Below are 20,715 nucleotides of genomic sequence, written 5' to 3'. Positions count from 1 at the left end.
TCTTGGAAGCTTTAGCACCACAAGTGTAATGCCTCTAATGGAATCACACCCACACTAGCAAGAAGGAAAGTAGAAGAGAGAGGGGAGGGGGAGTATGCAAAATCTCGGCCTTAGGGTTTCTTCAAAAGAAAGAGTGACCAAAAACATGAACCATGAGGCTCCTTATATAGCTGAGGGATCTAGGGTTTAAGGGAAACCCTAGTTATCCTTTGCTTAGGGCCTAAGCAAACCCAAGGGCCTTATCCAAGCCCCTATGGACGAAATTATTAGGGTTTCCCCTAAAGATTTCGTCCACCCTCTTCCAAGGGGGTTCTAGAGCCTTCCACTCAACTATTAGATAATTGCAAACTAGTCCCTGCACCTTATAATTAATTCTTTTAACCCCAAAATCAATTCTGATTAATTTCTGGCTAACAATTAATTAAACATAATGATTTCTAATTAATATATTAATCCAATAACATATTAATAAATCATTTATATATATATTAATTTATTAATCTTATAAATTAATATCTCTCCTTTCATAATTTCCTTGTCCAGTTGCTAGGTTGAGGGCAACCCAAAAGGACTGTGCTGCTATCAATTCAAGTACATACCAATTATAGTTATGGGCTTAGACACCTAATCCAACATAAACTTGATTCAAAGTTCGTCTCCACAACCGAGATCAGAAGACGAGGCGATATTTGAAGGTGAGATGACGATTTTAGAGTGTATGTGTGTGTCGATTTATGGAGACCTTGTTAAATTTGGGGTTTTTTATGCTATCTCTGATCCTCATCTGTTTAAGAAAATCGAGATGAACATAAGGTTAATTGTGGAATACATGGATTTTTTGGGTTTTTTTTAATGTGAGCTCTGATCTTCAGCCATTTTGTAATCCTGATATTTCTTTCACCTGATTTCTGGCTTTTGAATGTTAGCTCCGAGATGTACATAAGATTAATTGTGGAAATATGGAGTTTATGTGTTATTTGATATTTCTTTTACTTGTTTCCAATTTTGGTGTTAAATCTTTCATGAAATAGATTAACTGTAAATATGATGCTTGTGTATGTGTATTTGTGTTGAACTTGGTTTAAATCTTCATTTGGTTCCTCAGATCTTCATATTTTCCATCATTGTATGTATTTGTATGAATCCGTAAGAGAGAGGGTGTGTATTTGTTTTGAATTTGGTTTGAATCTTTATAAAAAAATCATCTTTGTATGGATGTGTATGAATCTGGAAAAGAGAGAGGACGTGTACTTGTTTTGAATTTGCTTCGAATCTTCATCAGATGGTGGTGTTACTGGTGTTAATGGATGGTGGTGGTATTTTCTTTTTCTGAAAATAAGAACGGGGGAGATGAGTTCTGAATTTTTTTATTTGACCGGAGCTGGTAATGGTGGTGGTATCCGGCAGAAGTAGTGGTGATTTGTGGTAGTGGTGGGTTTCGATTGTGTTTTCCGGAGAGAGAGAGAGAGAGAGAGAGAGAGAGAGAGATTATATATTAAATAATTATATTTAGGTTTTTCTTTTTTTTAAAAAACAATTGAAAATATCATAAATGGTCCCTGTGGTGTGAAATGACGAAAATGCCCTTCAGTTAACGGACAAAACTTAACGGAGTTAGCAATAAGGACCAATCGTCAAAAGTTTTGAAAGCACATGGACCATCTATGACGTTTCTAAACCACGGGTACTATACTTCAGATTTTGGGAAACCACAGGGACCATTTATGATGTTTTTTCAAATAATTGAGAACTTTATATGTAAAAAATTTTAGATATTGGGGGCATATGCCCCCACTCCCAAAGCCTTAGATCTGCCAATGTGATTAGGCAATTCAACCATGGATAAGTTGTTTAGCTTGCAAGGCTTGAACATTAAATGTTTATTGACCTAATCGTGGCATTCGAGGTTTGGTACACACTAACTAAGATTGTGTTCGTCACGTACATTTCAGGAATTTTTAACTTTTATGAAAAAGTTAAAAAAAAAATGTTCGAAAGTATGAGCTTCTAGGTTTTAATTAAAAAAATCAAAAACCTATTCCAAATAACGTTTAACAAAAAGCACTTTTATAATTTTGCAAATTGACTTAATTGTCTTTTTTTAAATCAATGACATGTTTGACGACTTTGCTGCTACAGGCAAAGTCACCAAACATGAGAAATCGTGCATGGAAAATCAACCCGTGTTCATACCATTTGCATTTGACACGTTTGGTTTTCTCGCGCCGGATTCAGTAGAACTTCTTAATAGAGTACAACGGATCATGCATAGCAATGTTATATCCCCTAGATTTATGGATGTAGTTTTTAAAAGAATTATTTTACCATACAAAAAGGCTTAACGGCGCAGTTTGTTGCCCGTTTGTCATCTCACTCGTTGTACGATAATAATTAATTTAATAAAAAAAACATTTGTGACTTAAAAAATATATATACTATATTTTTTTGAAAAAAAAAAACTATTCAACTTTTCAAAAACATATTTTATTTATTTACACACATATTTTCGATCCACTCGCTTATTTTATAAGATATCCATCTCTTTTATATTTATTTAACTAGGTTAAAACCCGTAAAAAACACGGGTAATAAAGAAAAATGAAATTGATAATTAAAAATAGTACTGAAGCAATTTACGGTCATATAATCATGGCACATATTAAAGAAAATAAATTATTTCTTTTTTTTTGTAATGAATTATACCATATTTATACATAATATCTTTTTTTATGAGAACAATTTGTGGGTTAAAGTGGAAGATATGAAGTAGCATGAGTCTTTTATTAAAGTTAATTAGATCTCGTTCGATCTTAGATTTAAATAAATTTGCTTCATATACTCTATACACAACAATTTTTATGTTTTATACGGGGAAAAGCAGCAAGAATCAAATCGTTGCTTGATGTCTCTCAACAAACATTTATGAGTGGTAAGTACATAATTTGTTTTTGTACGAAATTTTCTTCTGTTAATAAAAAAATATTAAGATCATTATTATTGTAATTGACTTGGATAGAAAGTTATGACAAATATAAAAAAATAGTAAATTTTATCATTTGAGAGGCCTATCCAACCGGAGCTCTAAAATGTTTTGATGTGTAAGGATTAAACTTTATACCTCATGTGTGACAGACACAAGACAATATAGATGCAAAAAAGTTGTCATAATGGTTCGAGATCGTTAAAACGTTCTTTGATATTTTGTTTTGTTAGCGGTTTATAATAGGCCAAATTTATTTGAAGCAAGAACTTGTAACGACAGTGGGGATGAAATTTTTAACCGGAAAACTGAACCGGTTAGACCATAATACGTAAAACTGGTCGGGGTATCGGGTTTGATAAATGGATTTACCCGGTTTTCCGGGTTTGGGTCATTTAGGTCCGGGTAACTGATTTTAGGAACTACAACCGGTTTTTGAAATCGTGTATTAGATTAACTGGGTTTTGGACCCGGACCCGAATTTTAAAACCCCTTTCTCTGCTTTAAAAAAAAAAGATAGTTCTCCTTGCATACAAGTACTAGATGGTTTAGACTTTTATGGCCAAACAAATATATGATTCTGTGTTGTGTTAGACGACAATAAAGAAATGACATTTGAGTCTACACATTCAAAAATTACACTGTTGTATTTACTAACATTAGTGATCTATAAAATGGTTTTGATAAATAAAATTTAATAAATATCAAATATATCAAACAATAGCCGTAACATTCCAACATGTTACAATAACCAATATTTCCAACCCTAAAAAATGCAAATCTTAATATTATTTAACAAAAACAAAAGCTCAAGAGAATTACAAAAAATTAGAACCTTTGTCTTTTTGCATCTAGATGCATTTTGATTTTTTCGGAAATAAGTATATCCAACCACTAAGTATTTTTAAAAAAAAATGGTTTTTCTAAGTTTCAGGGTTCTAAACCCATTTTACCGAGTCTCGTACCCAGAACTGGTTCTTGGTCCTGTTTCCGGATCTACAAAATCTCATTATATGGTTTCCGGTTTCTGGATCATTCGGGTCGGGTTTGGACCCACTCACTCCTAAATGTTTGGTTCAAATGATTGATAGTTGAATAGATCACCAACATGAACTATCATGGTTTTAGATCCCATGATGGTTTCACATTGTGGTTAGGTCGAGGACGTTGTAATGTTTGAATAGCTAGGACATTTTGGTGTGTGATTGATATATGATTAGCGGAATTTAACCATGCATTATGCATAAGTAGTTTAGCGTGAGAGGCTTGAAAATTATATGGTTTGGTCTTAATAATATTCCATCTTTTTGGTAACATCTAGGGATAAATTTTTAAAGTTATATGGACAAAAATCAAAATTTGCAACATGGTACGATGGTTTGACATACATCTCCTAAACTTTATATGTTCTCCTTAAATTGATCATTACTTGTAAGAAATTCTTGAATTTGGTGATGGCGGCAGGGAGGATGATTACTCTCTCTCACTGTTACTTGTCTTTCGATTTCAAAATAATTAGGTCATTGCGGCATGGAGGATGATTGCATTCATTGAAACTCTAATAGGTAGAAAACAGCGTTGTTACTAATATTTATACATGTTTTGTATTGTTTTGAATTTCCAGGAAGAAAAGATTCAGATTCCTTTGTTACAATTATTTTTCGTGATGCGTATGTGTAGTAGGAGATGAGATTGCAATGCAATGATGCGAAGTGGATATAAGATATTTTGAGGCACTTTCTTTTTCTTTCTCAAACTGTTGAGAATTGCAAAAACAACACAACACAGTAGAATGAGCTGAGCGATTTGGGGCCAATAATACCCAAACTTGATAGTTTTTATGCATTTCATTTCCAAGAGTGTGAGTGTGAGTGTGAGTGTGAGTGTGATGTTTCTTTTCATTTCACTTTTGGTGATGCTGATGGATGGTTTGTTGCTGACAAGTATAATAGTTTCAATTGTGAATATTGATTGAGCTATGAGTTTGAGAAATCATATAAGTATATGATAATGATACCTCTCTACTCTACCTTCTTCATGGTTGATTTCTTTCTGATCCTAACACAGTACAAGTTGCTGCTGATAATTTTGTTTCAGAGAATTTTCAGAACCTACCAATCCAATTGTCAAAAACACAGTAGAAGTAGTAGAAGAGCATGAAGCTTCAAGTTCAAAATTCATAACCACTTTCACTGCTAAATCTGAGTTGAAGGACATGATCTTGCAATGATGTTCACCTCACCTGCAAAGTGTGTGAAACCAAATCTGTTGGCAGAATATTAATTGTTATACCTCCACAATATTAATTTATATTGCGGGCGAATTACTTTTTAACATATTTATATTCAAATTTTATAACTTTTTTTATGTCAACCAGTTTGACCTACTATAGTATAAACTGATATAGCATAGCAGGTCAAAATAATCACACTCACAATAGAAAACTTTCTTAAAGTTTAGTTGATTTAGTGTAAACTTTGCACTAAATATTCACACCACATTTCTCATCTATCTTAGACCTTCAACTTTCAAATCTACTCTCAATCAAATACCAAATTTTCCAAGATCAAAATTGTGAAATACAAGTGCAAAATGACATTTAATGGATATGATGAACTCTTTCTTGTGCAAAGTGATATTTAAGGGTCGTATTAATAATATGTGTCAATCCAACATAAACATAACGTTATAAAATCTAGCAATGCCAATGAATGTTAACCACTTTACTCATAAAAACCAATAACCATTACCAAATTCAAGGCTATCTCCATCACCATCACAGTTGCTACAGTTTATAAGCATGAAACCTCTTCCCAACATCTTCACATGTGAATCACATGCCTGGCTACCAAAACCAAAATGGAAAATCACCCTGCAAAAACAATTTTCATATAAACAAATTCAGATGACTGTAAGTTCATGCCTCCTATAAGTAAACTTTAACAACAATAATGAACACAAAGCTTCTATAATCAATTGACTAATGGTCGCAACACAACCAAAAAGAATTGAACAGTATTCATAGGGTTGAGGTTGAGTTCAGGCGTGAATCTGTTAACCATGGGATGAGATTGACTTGAGAGTTAAAGATAATGGACAGGAAAGAGCAGATCATCTGCTAAAAAATTACACACAACTCCAACCACTAGCAACACTTACTGTGAAGAGGTCATGTCTAAACTTGGTATTAGGTTCTACATGTTCAACCCTAAGTTAGGGGCAACTAATTAATCCAGATTAAGACTTAGAAGTCAGCAAGAGCACAGGATGCTACTACTTTTTCAATTATTATGTTCACAGAAGCACTGAAACACCATCAGCGACATTCTTCATTCAGAAAGTAGCTTACAACTTATTGTTTTATGGGAGTTGACATAATTGGGATTGGGTGCACAATGTATATGATAATATGAGCACATAAAAGACATTAGCAAAAAATACAGGCCTACACGTACCGATCACAGCTGCTACTGCTGTTGTTGTTGCTGGTTGCTGGGTGGTGGCGGCATCCCAGGACGAGGAGGTCCAAAACCTGGCATCTGTCCACCAGGCGGAGGCATTCCAGGTCGAGCAGGAGGAGGCGGACCAGGCATACCGGGTCGTGGCGCTCCTCCTGGTGGTGGCGGACCTCTCATCATCTGAGGCGGTGGAGCCATAGGCCTTTGTCCATACTGCCCTGGCGGAGGCACTGGATACTGGCCAGGCGGCCGTTGAGCAAACTGAGGCGGCATCTGCGGAGGCGGTCCACGTGGCATTTGAGGAGGAGGACCCTGGCCAGGGTATGGCATTTGTCCGGGTCGAATCACCGGAGCCTGCGGGTAATTCATAGGCGGAGCAGACATATTCGGAACCGGCGGTCGAGAAATCTGCGGCTGCATCATACCGGGAGCCGGGCCACCAATCCCCCGAACCGGTCCAGCTAAACCCGGTTGAGCTTGAATCAAAGGAGCAGTAGGAATTCCACGGCCAGCAGCACGGCCGAGACCAGGGCCGGCCAACGCTGCAGCTCCAACGGCTTTAGCGCGATTCTCATCAGGCGGAGGAGGGCCTTCGACGGTCATGGAGATGACCTCTTCGCCCCTCAGGAGAACGAGGCCAAGAGTGCGGCGGTCCTCGCGTTCTTCATTCTTCTTCGCACCTTTCGCCGGTGGAAGCTTACGAAACTCTTCACAGTCTCCGATTACAAGGTTCATGTGGCGGTCGAAGGCCATGAACTTGCCGACTAGCTGGCGGCCATCTTGGATCGTGACACGCATACGGTAATTGATGAACTGGAGCATCTTGGAACCTTTAGACATCGACATTTTTGTAGATCGGTTAGGGTATCACAGTCACAGGTTACGGGAATGGTAAGACTGTAAGGGGGTTAGGGTTTTAAGAGGGGGAGAAGCACGTTGGACTGTACAAGTTTCTAAATAAGTCCCTAAGGTTTCATTATTTGTACTTCTCTAGATAAAGCCTTTTACAATAGCATCCAAAATAATTAAAAGTCTTTAAAACTTATTTATTTTGTTAAATCAACAAATAATGATATTTTTAACATTTTTTCTTTGTATATAAGGGTGTTTTCTAATTTAAATGTTTATTCACACCTATTTGAAATATTTTATAATACATTATCTTTTAGTTTATAAGAGTTGATGTTTCATCATAACCAATATGTGAGTTTCTTGTCTCTATAAAAACTACAATCAATTTATAAATGACATAATCATCGTCGTTCCTATTTCAACGAAACATCAACTCTTCTAATCACTCATTTGCTCAACATAGAGGTTTTCGGTGTGCGAAGTCAAATAAAATAAAATTAAACATAACATAGATAATCTAAGTATTAGATACACTATATTTTATGTGATGAACAAATCTCATGTTGAATTGACTATCATGTTTCAAATCAACATTTAACACATTTTTTATTTTAATATTTTTCTAATTTTTTGAATAAGAAATTATATTTGATTTAGTTTAATTTTTAATAACCTAATAGAAGTTCCATATGGTTAGGTTGTCGATAAGGGGAAATGAAGAATTAGATTGAATTGATTTGCGGATACATTAGTCTAACAGGGAATATGTATAAGACCAATGTTGTTAAAATCATGATCTTGATTGTAAGATCTTACGATCTTATAATTTTGCATAGTAAATCAATTCCGATCTTATTAGGATCGATTTTCGATAAGATCACAGTATGACCGTAAGATCGTAGGATTGTTACTATACTTTTTTTTAAATCTAATATTTTTTCTTGGACTAACTACTTATAATACCCCTTATGAATTGTTTATTGTTAAATGATGTTTTTGATTTGTATTTTTCTATGTTTTAAACTATTTATTGTTTACTAAATTGTTAACATATTGATAAAAATGTATTTTTTATGATTTAAAATGTTTTTGATAAGATCTTACGGTAATGATCTTATAAAGCGAAAAACGGCCACATATAAGATTTCGACATTGACAACCTTGTATAAGACAATCTTATCATTTTTATATAATGTTTTCATTAATCTCATTACACGATTTTGTGTATATGTTTGACAAAACAGGTCTCTAAAAATACTATATTGTTTTTTTCTTTTGTAGTCTATCAATCTATCTTAAAAGGAACATCCATAATAATTGAGAGTTTTTTTATTTTGAAGTTTTTAATGTAAAAACTTAAAATAAAAAATTTTATTTTATTTTTATAACAGATGATTTTTTTTAATTGTTTACTTATGTAACTTATTATAATTTTTATCATTTTATTTTTATTTGTATAAGTTGTGTATTTCATATTAGCTAAAAGTCTCTTAAGTTGATCGGAATGGGTACCTTGTACACTACAATGAATTGTGTTGGCACCGTGGTTATGCGGTGAACACCAACATCGTGACTATTCCGATCTTGACAACCTTGCATAAGACAATTTTATTTTTTTATATAATGATTTTGCTAATCTCAACATGATACATGATTTTGTTTATATCTTTAGCTAAACAGATCCATATATATATATATATATATATATATATATATATATATATATATATATATATATATATATTATTCTATCAATGTATCTTAACAATAAGATCCATAATAATTGAGAGTTTTTTATTTTGAAGTTTTTAATGTAAAAACTTAAAATAAAAAATTTTACTTTATTTTTATAATATTAGAGTTTTTTAAAATTGTTTATTTATGTAACCTATTATTTTTTTTATCATTTTATTTTTATTTGTATATGTTGTTTATTTCATATTAGTTGAAAGTCTCTTAAGTTGATTAGAGTGGGTACCATATACACTACAAGTTGTTGTGTTGGCACAATGGCACCGTGGCTATGCGGTGGACACCAACACCAACCATTGTGCATTGGTGTGGTGTCCATGCAGCACCAGCTAATTTCCCCGCAACTCGTTTCCTTCTTCATTCCAACGGCTATAAACGACTATTTTTTGAAAATTATTTTATTTTGTCCCCAAAACAAAACATGATAAAAATTTATCAAAACATTTCTTAAAGAAATATATATATTCATTATATATCAATCAAAACCTCGGGATGTCATGTTCCGATACAGACCAAAAACATAAACAGTACATTATAAGCCTTACAACAGATATTTACATCTACTGGCCTATAATCCAAAAATTCATCGTCATCATCCAACTATGCTTTGGGTCCGCTACCTGTAATATAAAAAGGTGAGTGGGTCATGCTTGGGAGCCTGGTGAGCATATAGGGTTTTCAACCCATAAATAATAATAAATTTATTAAATTCATCAACCAAAAATAAATTTATTAATTTCATCAACCAACAATAACCCTGATTACCCATTCTCGTTATCCTCACTTTACGTCCCTAAACACCTATCATAAGGGATCTAGTCTAAGGATTTTTATCGAGGTGACAACACTGTTTTAGGGATTCCTCAGCAATTTATGTCAAATAAGGCAACCATGAGGGGGATGGAGTACACCAGCGAACATATAGTTCACCAACACCTACAGGTTGCGAGCCTGCTAGCGTTCCACTGGACTGACTAGAAAGGTCTGTGGTCGTCATCTATACTCTGCTAGATGACTGCAACAAACAACAACAACAACATCGAGGCCTCTCATCATTTTAACACACATCAACTATTTCATCTACCCATGTTTTACCCAATATATTTGTAGATAAAAATACATATACAGTTTAAAACTTGTATAAAACATCTCTTCAACACTCATCTCAAATAAACAAACAATATAATTATACATAACACGTATTTTATAGAAAATACTTCATATTTATGTGTAAGATGAAAGTGACTACACACTCACTTGATTTAACGATAATCGGGCAACACTTCGTTTCTTAAAACGATCGTTTCCGATAAAACCGGGATGTTTTCCCAAAAACCGGGCTTCACGCGGGCAGAGTTTCGGCTCGAAAATTCTTTTTCTCGGGATCTTCGGGCTTTCTGGGACTTGCTTATGATGCTAGGATGATATAATAGGCTTGGGGTATTTATTGTAACAAAAAGGTTACTAGAGGGTGAGAGGAGTGAAAGTTTATAACATAAATACGGTTGGCCTCGATCACTATTTATAGTGGCTGAACACTCGATTTACGTTGGGCGTAACTTTACAGTACGCGGGGCGTACTACTTCTTCAACGAGTACGTTGGGCATACGAAGGGATCATATCGGACGCATCAAGGCTATGACACGTGTCTCTCATGCGAAGGAGTAGGGGAGGTGACGGATTCCGGAACACTTACACGAGTACGTTGGGCGTACTCCGAATTTCCAAACTTCAAAAATTCGTAACTTTTGCAACTTTTGTTTAGACTTCGTCGACTCGTTTTGACTTTATTCTTAAAGTTATATTTTTAATATGTCGGGACAGCAAAAGTTCGTTAAAAATTCATAACTTCTTCATCCGACGTCCGTTTTCGTCTGTCTTTTTACCGTTGAACTACTATCAACAAGATATTCGATTTTCGTTTAGGTTGTTTCGGCTAAAAATCACTCGATCTAAAATTCGAGTTTCGGGCTGCATACTGCTAAGCCGAAATTTAGAAAAATCATAACTTCCTCATACGAAGTCAGATTTGAGCATTCTTTTTATGTACGCTCTCGGTTTAACGAACACTACGACTTTCATTTAGATTGCTAAGGCTAAAAAGCACTTTATCGCAAATTCACTTTTTACGTCACACAACGTCGTGCTGAATCTATCGCGAAACTTCGACAGGTCATAACTTCTTCGTTATAATTCGGATTTCTGTATTCTTTATATCTTCAGAATCTTTGTTTCAATCACTAGAACTTTCTTCATAGATATCGGGTTTATCTAACATTTATTTTCGACGCTTATTTTTATCCTTAACTTTTTAAATCATAATAATTAATTATAAAACACATAATAATCAAATAATACATCTTATTATTTCAAAACAAATTACAAATGTTGGCCTAGACAATTACATCATCATTAATGCCTAGCCTAGAAACACGGGCGTTACAATTCTCTCCCCCTTAGGATGATTCCGCCCCCCGGAATCACACATCAGCAAACAAATGCGGATAACGAATCATCATGTCACTCTCCGTTTCCCAGGTGAGATATGGCGCATTCGTATGTTTCCATCGCACAAGCACTAAATCGACCATCTTGCGTCGCAACTTCTTAGTCTTACGGTCAACGATTGCCTCTTGTTCTTCTATTAACCTCTTGTTTTCATTCAACCTTAATTCAGAAATTGGAATTATGTCGGGAACTTCTCCCGTGAACTTCCTCAAATAACACACAGGGAAAGTGTTATGAATACCATCTAGTTCTTCTGGTAGTTCTAGCTTGTATGCTCGGTTCCCAATCCTCTGAAGAACTTTAAACGGCCCAATAAACCTTGGACTCAATTTTCCCCTTTTCCCAAATCTTATAAGTCCCTTCCACGGCGAGACTTTAAGTAAAACCGAATCTCCAACTTTGAATGTTATCAGTTGTCTTTTCTTGTCAGGATAGCTCTTTTGACAATCCTGAGATGCTAACATCCTTTCCCTAATCACTTTCAGCTTTTCAGCAGTCTGATGAACTATCTCGGGTCCAATAAACTGCTTTTCCCCAGCTTCAAGCCAACATGACGGCGTTCGACACTTTTGTCCATACAAAGCTTGATAAGGTGCCATCTTGATGCTAGAGTGGAAACTATTATTGTAGGAAAATTCTACCAGAGGTAAATGTTCATCCCAGTTACCTTGGAATTCCAGGGTACATGCTCGTAGCATATCCTCCAATGTTTGAATCGTTCATTCGCTCTGACCATCGGTTTGCGGATGGTAGGCTGTACTTAGACACAACTTCGTACCCAATTCCTCTTGTAGACTTCTCCAAAACCTTGACGTGAAACGACTATCACGATCTGATACAATCGTTAAAGGAACATCGTGAAGTCTTATTATCTCCTTCACGTAGGCATTTGCAAGTTTATCCATAGACCATTTTTCATTGGCTTCTATGAAGTGTGCACTTTTAGTAAAACGATCAACGAACACCCAAATCATGTCGTGACCGCTCTTCGTTCTGGGCATTTTAGTCACAAAATCCATGGTGATATCTTCCCATTTACCCATGGGTACAGGTAAAGGTTCTAAACTCACATACGGTTTTTGATGTTGTGCCTTAACTCTCGCACATGTCACACACTCGGCCACATACTTTGCAACATCGAGCTTCATCGTCGGCCACCAGTAGTTGGGTTTCAGATCCCTATACATCTTTGTGTTGCCGGGATGAATCGAGTAGATGGTCTTGTGAGCTTCTTCCATCAGAAGATCTCTTGTTCCTCCCGTCTTAGGTACCTAAATCCTATCTTGGAATACCTTCAGTCCTTGACCGTTTATATCGAACACTAACGTTTTGCCCAAACATTCTTCCTTTCGGTCATTTTTCTCTGAAGCTTCCTCCTGAGCTTTCTTTATGCTTTCCATAATTGCCGAGACAACTTCAATTCTCAACGCTCTTGGTCTTTTTTCTTTTCAAGGTTTACCTTCCGACTGAGAGCATCATCGACGACATTTGCTTTACCAGGGTGGTAAAGTATCTCACAGTCGTAGTCCTTGAGTAACTCTAGTCAGCGTCGTTGCCTCATGTTTAATTCCTTCTGATTAAAGAGATATTGAAGACTCTTATGATCAGTGAAAAGTTTGCACTTTGTGCCATAAAGATAATGCCTCCATATCTTTAGGGCGAATACTACCGCTGCTAACTCCAAATCATGAGTGGGGTAGTTCTTTTCATGTTCTTTCAATTGCCTCGATGCATATGCTATCACCTTATCCCTTTGGGTCAGAACACAACCTAACCCAAATCCATATGCATCGCTATAAACTGCGAAGTCTTCAACTCCTTCAGGTAAAGAAAGAATCGGCGCTTCACACAATTTCTTCTTTAACTTCTCAAATGCTTCCTTATGCTTCTCACTCCAAGTATAAGTAGCTCCTTTGTGGGTCAAAGCTATCAATGGAGCAGCTATCGAAGAAAAGCCTTGGATAAATCTTCGGTAATATCCAACTAATCCTAGAAAGCTTTAGATCTCCGTAGGACTCTTTGGTTGTTCCCACTTTGTTATAGCTTCAATCTTAGTTGGGTCAACCATAATCCCTTCTTGGTTAACCACATGACCCAAAAATTGGACTTCTTGAATCCAAAAATCACATTTGGAGAACTTTGCATACAATTTCTCCTTTTTCAGAACTTCTAGCACTTCACACAGACGCTTGTCATGCTCCTGCTTGCTTTTTGAATAAATCAAAATATCATCTATGAACACTATCACGGATTTATCGAGGAATGGTTTACAAACCCTGTTCATCAAATCCATGAATGTTGCTGGAGCATTGGTTAGTCCAAACGACATAACCAAAAACTCGTAGTGTCCATATATTGTTCTGAATGCAGTCTTCTTAATATCATGCTCTCTTACCTTTAGCTAATGATATCCTGACCTAAGATCAATCTTCGAGAAATAGCTCGAACCTTGCAACTGATCGAACAGGTCATCAATCCTTGGCAATGGGTATTTGTTCTTTATTGTTGTCTTGTTCAGCTCTCTGTAATCTATGCACATTCTCATGCTCCCATCTTTCTTTTTTACGAATAACACCGAAGCTCCCCAGGGTGATGAACTAGGTCTAATGAAACTGTTGTCCAACAACTCCTGAAGTTGCGTCATAAGCTCCTTCATCTCTGTCGGTGCTAATCGATATGGGGATTTTGCTATCGGTGTTGTTCCTGGTAACAAGTCTATTCTAAACTCTACTTGTCTATCAGGGGGCAATCCAGGAAGATTTTCGGGAAAAACTTTTGGATAGTCACACACCACTGCTATACTTTGCATATCCTTTTTCTCCTTCTTAGCATCGATCACGAATGCCAAGTATGACGTACATCCTTTAGACAAACATTTTCTAGCTTTCATTAGGGAAATGATTCCAGAACTTACTCTGCGCTTGTCTCCGTATACCATAAATGACTCTTTTGCAGGTGGGTTTACCCTCACCATCTTATTCTTGCACAGAATCTCGCCATCATTGGCGCTAAGCCAATCCATCCCTAGAATGATGTCGAAACCATTCAACTCAATGGGTAACAGCTTCTCAAGGAATTCGTTTCTGTTCAGGTTGATGACAATATTCCTAATACAATCGCTAACATGTATGAATTTGCCACTAGCAACTTCTACAATTAGGGCATCATCAAGTTTTTCTATAGGTAATGCTAGTCTTTCACCAAATTTATGTGATATAAAGGAGTAATTCGCTCCGGAATCAAACAAAAAATTTACAGGCAATCCATTTACAAGAAAGGTACCTGAAGCAACATCCGCTGCATCCTTTGCGGCTTCCCATGTCATCTGGAAAGATCTGGCTTTTGGATTTCGTGGGAGATTGGGCCTTACTGCCTCCTTCTTCTTCAGGAAGTCCTTCAAAATGTGTCCCTCTTCATTGCACCCATAACAGACTTTCTTATTGAAGGTGCATTCATTGGCATAATGCCCAGGCTTTCCATATTTGTAACTAGTGACTTCCTCGCTACATTTCCCAACATGTTTCTTCTTACACTTATCACACCATTTCGCTTCAGCTCCTCCTCCGAATTTCCTCGAACCAGACTTCGAGAGCTTGTTCTTTTTGTTGGAACCTGAAGTTCCTTCAAACTTTCTCTTTTTGCCAACTTCAACCTTGATGACGACTCTCCTCTTAATCATATATTCATCTGGGACAATACGCAAAGCAAACTCCATTTTGTCTGTAAAGTTATTGGTGTATTCATAGATGGACATACTTCCCTTCTTCAACGTCAGAAATTGGTTTTCTAGCTCAAGCACATTTTGGGCCGAACAGTACTTGCGCTTGAATTGCACTAAGAATTCTGCCCAAGACAGTTGCAGTGGCTCATTAGGGCTTAGGGTTTTCCCCAAAGTGTTCCACCAGCGAACAACGCCACTTCTGAACTGACGCACTGCAAATATGGTTTGTAACTTGCCTTGGCAACCACATGTCATGAAAGCCAATTCCATTTCCGAGATCCAATCCATTACTCCGACAGGATCTTCTTTTCCAATGAAAGTTGATGGCTTGCAAGTCATAAAGTCTTTGTACTTGCATCCATTTATCTCAACTCCTTCCTCGTGGTTATTCCTCCTTACCACAAGTGGTTCAGTTTGACCAACAGATCTATTGTAATTCCCTTCCCCTGACTGACTATCATTTAATTCAGGTTGTTCAACAGGTAGTGAAGGTTCATTCCTGTTGTTCAGCAATAGTTGTCTCATTTCTTCCCTTTGTTCAGCCATCATTGTCTGAATCATGGCTTGTACTACATCCATTGTGATCGGTTCTGGTGCAGCTTCTACTATTGGCACCTGTTCCATCACTTGGGGTTGAGGTTGCTGATTTCTATTTTAATTTCCAGCTCCACTTCGGGTGCTTGCCATTTTGATCTATACACCAAATTAGGCGAATTTAGATCTTTATTCACGATAGATGTTTAAATCTTCATTATCACTCTGAAACGTTTACATGCTAGTTCTAATATCGTAGTCGTACGTTTATAATCCTAAGCACATAAGGTTTCCAGATCTGGTCGGCAACGGACCATAGATCCGAACAAATAATATCATATATGGAAAACATATAACATTTAGCACATAAAAGCATTTTAGGCATCTTACCTAAATTATACTAGTGCTCGTGTCTAAAATATGGTATACATTCATCTCTCGATCATCACTTAGCATTCTAAGTTTAAGTCTAGAAATCCTACAAATTCCTAGTTCGCTTAAACTAATGTTCTGATACCAATTGTGACATCCCCAAATTTCTCGGCCAGAAAAGACCGATTTAGTTTATGCTTTTAAAATAAAATCAGAGTAATATTTTTAAAAGATGTTGCGGAATTTGTCCCCAAAACAAAACATGATAAAAATTTATCAAAACATTTCTTAAAGAAATATATATTTTCATTATATATCAAAACCTCGGGATGTCATGTTCCGATACAGACCAAAAACATAAACAGTACATTATAAGTCTTACAACAAATATTTACATCTACTGGCCTATAATCCAAAAATCCATCGTCATCATCCAACTATGCTTTGGGTCCGCTACCTGTAATATAAAAAGTTGAGTGGGTCAGGCTTGGGAGTCTGGTGAGCATATAGGGTTTTCAACCCATAAATAATAATAAATTTATTAAATTCATCAACCAAAAATAAATTTATTAATTTCATCAACCAACAATAACTCTGATTACCCATTCCCGTTATCCATGCTTTACGTCCCTAAACACCTATCATAAGGGACCTAGTCTAAGGATTTTCATCGGGGTGACAACACTGCTTTAGGTATTCCTCAACAATTTATGTCAAATAAGGCAACCACGAGGGGGATGGAGTACACCAGCGAACATATAGTTCACCGACACCTACAGGTTGCGAGCCTGCTAGCGTTCCACTGGACTGACTAGAAAGGTCTGTGGCCGTCATCTATACTCTGCTAGATGACTGCAACAAACAACAACAACAACATCGAGGTCTCTCATCATTTTAACACACATCAACTATTTCATCTACCCATGTTTTACCCAATATATTTGTAGATAAAAATACATATACAATTTAAAACTTGTATAAAACATCTATTCAACACTCATCTCAAATAAACAAACAATATAATTACACATAACACGTATTTTATAGAAAATACTTCATATTTATGTGTAAGATGAAAGTGACTACACACTCACTTGATTTAACGATAATCGGGCAGCACTTCGTTTCTTAAAACGATCGTTTCCGATAAAACCGGGATGTTTTCCCAAAAACCGGGCTTCACGCGGGCAGAGTTTCGACTCGAAAACTCTTTTTCTCGGGATCTTCGGGCTCTCCGGGACTTGCTTATGATGCTAGGATGATATAATAGGCTTGGGGTATTTATTGTAACAAAAAGGAAACTAGAGGGTGAGAGGAATGAAAGTTTGTAACATAAATACGGTTGGCCTCGATCACTATTTATAGTGGTTGAACACTCGATTTACGTTGGGCGTAACTTTATAGTACGCGGGGCGTACTACTTCTTCAACGAGTATGTTGGGCGTACGAAGGGATCATATCGGACGTGTCAAGGCTATGACACATGTCTCTCATGCGAAGGAGTAGGGGAGGGGACGGACTCCGGAACACTTACACTAGTACGCTGGGCGTACTCCGAATTTTCAAACTTCAAAAATTCTTAACTTTCGCATACGAGCTCTGTTTTTGACGTTCTTTATATCGACGCGTAGGTGAGGCTGTGCTCTACAACTTTCGTTTAGAATCCGTCGGCTAATTTTGAATTTATTTTTCAAGTTATATTTTTAACAGGCCGGGACAGGAAAAGTCCGTTAAAAATTCATAACTTCTTCATCCGACGTCCGTTTTCGTCTGTCTTTTTACAGTTGAACTACTATCAACAAGATCTTCGATTTTCGTTTAGGTTGTTTCGGCTAAAAATTACTCGATCTAAAATTCGAGTTTCGGGCTGCATACAGCTATGCCGAAATTTAGAGAAATCTTAACTTCCTCATACGAAGTCAGATTTGGGTGTTCTTTTTATGCACTCTCTCGGTTTAACGAACACTACGACTTTCATTTAGATCTCTAAGGCTAAAAAGCACTTTATCGCAAATTCACGTTTTACGTCACACAGCGTCGTGCCGAATCTGTCGCGAAACTTCGACAGGTCATAACTTCTTCATTATAACTCGGATTTCGGTATTATTTATATCTCTGGAATCCTTGTTTCAATCACTACAACTTTCTTCATAAATATTAGGTTTATCTAACATTTATTTTCGACGCTTATTTTTATCCTTAATTTATTAAATCATAATAACTAAGTATAAAACACATAATAATCAAATAATACATCTTATTTCAAAACAAATTACAAAGGTTGTCCTAGACTATTACATCATCATTAATGCCTAGCCTAGAAACACGGGCGTTTCAATTGGGTTGTGGCGAGTATCATACAAAGTACTGTAACATTCAATTCAGGTGAGCATTACTCAAGTTTAAAATTAGACATTTTAACCCTGCTCACAACGTGAGGAATGTTTGTCACGTTGTGAGGAGATTGATAGAAATGTGCATCACCTTTGCGCTCACGACGTGAGGCCAGCCTGAGAGGAAAACCCTAATTTTGGGGGTTTTATTTCGTATTAACAGGAAGTGAGGGCTAGGGTTAGCCCACCCTTCGCCTCCATCACTTCATTGCACTCATCTTTGAAACCCTAGCATCCATATTTGATCTAGAGGTTATTTGTGGTGATTCTAGCCAATAAGGAGAAAAGGAAGAGCATCTAGTCCATCATTTATGCATTCAAGCCTCATCATCAAGCATTTTCACTCTTTTTGGACCTTTTGTGAGTTTCAAGTTCATTACTTTATGAGTCAATTAGCCTAGATCTAGATTTTTATGCTTTATCCTTCATATACAAGATGATTTAGTGGTTGGAATCCCTAAAGGTACCGACTTTATAGGTCTCTAGTATCCCTTGAGCAGTATAGGTGCTAGATCTGGAATATGGTTGAGTTTTATACCTCTTGCATTAGATTTGGTGTTATTTCCTTCTTGTGTGCCCTAGTTAGTTTTTGGGACATGCATTGGACATGCATGTCCAAAAAGCCATGATTTTTATGATGTTCTGGAGTAAATAAGACTTTATGGAGGATTTGGTTGATTAGGCAAAAAGGGATTAAGAGTTTCATTAAGAACTTATGTTCAGAGCGTTCTCAGGACGTGAGCATATGGGTGTCACGACATGAGGATGGTATTCCTCAATTATTTTGACTTTTGACTTTGACCAGGGTTTCACCAAGTTTGACCTAAGGGTATCTTGAGTATTTTGAGTTGTATTTGAGATTGGTCACTATTGATGAAGAGGTGACCGATAGAGCTGATATTCAGAGTAGTGTCCTGTTCGGCGATCTTTACAGATTGAGAGGTGAATTTTCCTCATTGTACTTGTGAGTTGAAGGCACCAATGTCGGCCTACTGGATTTAATATCATAGAATATTGAATTGTTAGAACAAAGTTCTAGTAGGATCGATAGATTCTATGCAGATAAACAATTAAAGACGTAATTATGAACACAAGAATGGCTTCAAAGATGTTGTATGATTAAAACTTTAACACCTCAGAAGAGCTCGATTAAGAACTTCGACTGTAGAAGTGTTTAGGGTTACAAAACAATAATAATGATCAAGAACTTATCTAATGCATACATGCATGCACTATTTATAATCTAACCCTACAAGATAATCACGGATGGACATGCCCATTCCGGATATACAAAACGAGCCCATGACGCAACACAATAATACCCAACAATCTCCCCCTTTGCATCAATGGAGCCGAAAGCTCAGGTCGGTTGAGCTACTGAAGACTTCTTGACAGTCTTGAATACCTTCGGTATGATGGCCAATAGATGATGACGAAAAGTAATGTACCACCGAAGCATATACGTGAAGTTCTTCTTATCTGCTTCAGAGTTCTGCTTGCACCGGTGAATGATACTTATAATGTGCTCTAAGCAGTCTGTTGAAAACAGATGTTTGTCAACAAGAGCGAACAGAAAGCGATTGGCTTCACCTCTTGTAAACATGACTGTAAGATGTGTAGAGTCGCTTTGTCCCATCCACATCTTATTCACATCTCCAGGTTTTTCTGTTGACCTGACTGTCGGTTTCTTATTCATGACTTTAGCTATCTCCTGATCCATTGCATCTACTTCATGGATATAAGAGGCCAACATCCTCTTCAAGCAATCTAGGATCGGCTCATATTCTTTCGGATTGGTGAGCAAAATGTTAAACAGTAGGATCCAATCATGAGGATTTAAATTTGGTAGATCTGCTAGGGAAATGATCGAAACCGAGTTTGCTGATCCTCGGGTGATTTTGAAACTAACGTTGACAAACTTCCCAGCAGGCGAAGGCTTTAGTACCTTGACAGTAACAATTTTCTGTGCACTCCATGTCATGTACTGAGGCTGACCGTACTTCAAATAAAAATCTATCAGTTCGCGACCAACTTTAGGATGAGGGAAAGGAACTTCAACAGTCGAGTCAAAACAATGAAATGTAAATGCCCGTCGTGTTATAGGCATGTCGAACTGTGAACCCTTTGAATTGTCACAGTCAAAA

General features: G+C 36.7%; 1 pseudogene across 2 annotated transcripts; it reads right to left on the bottom strand.

The window, feature by feature from the left end:
- Positions 1–4,929: 4,929 nt before the first annotated feature.
- LOC145133730 (uncharacterized) lies at positions 4,930–7,372 on the bottom strand (annotated as a pseudogene). 2 transcript variants are annotated; one of them, XR_013718717.1, is made up of 3 exons: positions 6,436–7,372; positions 5,731–5,852; positions 4,930–5,222 (listed from the first exon to the last, which is right to left on the bottom strand). The product of XR_013718717.1 is annotated as an uncharacterized LOC145133730, transcript variant X2 (transcript). The 2 variants fall into 2 exon arrangements; XR_013718716.1 differs by lacking the exon at positions 4,930–5,222 and having other exon boundaries at positions 5,553–5,852.
- Positions 7,373–20,715: the final 13,343 nt, after the last annotated feature.

The sequence above is a fragment of the Lactuca virosa genome, chromosome 8, assembly GCF_052849685.1.
Source record: "Lactuca virosa cultivar CGN04683 chromosome 8, Lactuca_virosa_CGN04683_v6, whole genome shotgun sequence".
Lineage (NCBI taxonomy): Eukaryota > Viridiplantae > Streptophyta > Magnoliopsida > Asterales > Asteraceae > Lactuca > Lactuca virosa.
Note: the sequence above shows the minus strand (reverse complement) of the source record. Positions and strands in the feature narration are given on the sequence as shown.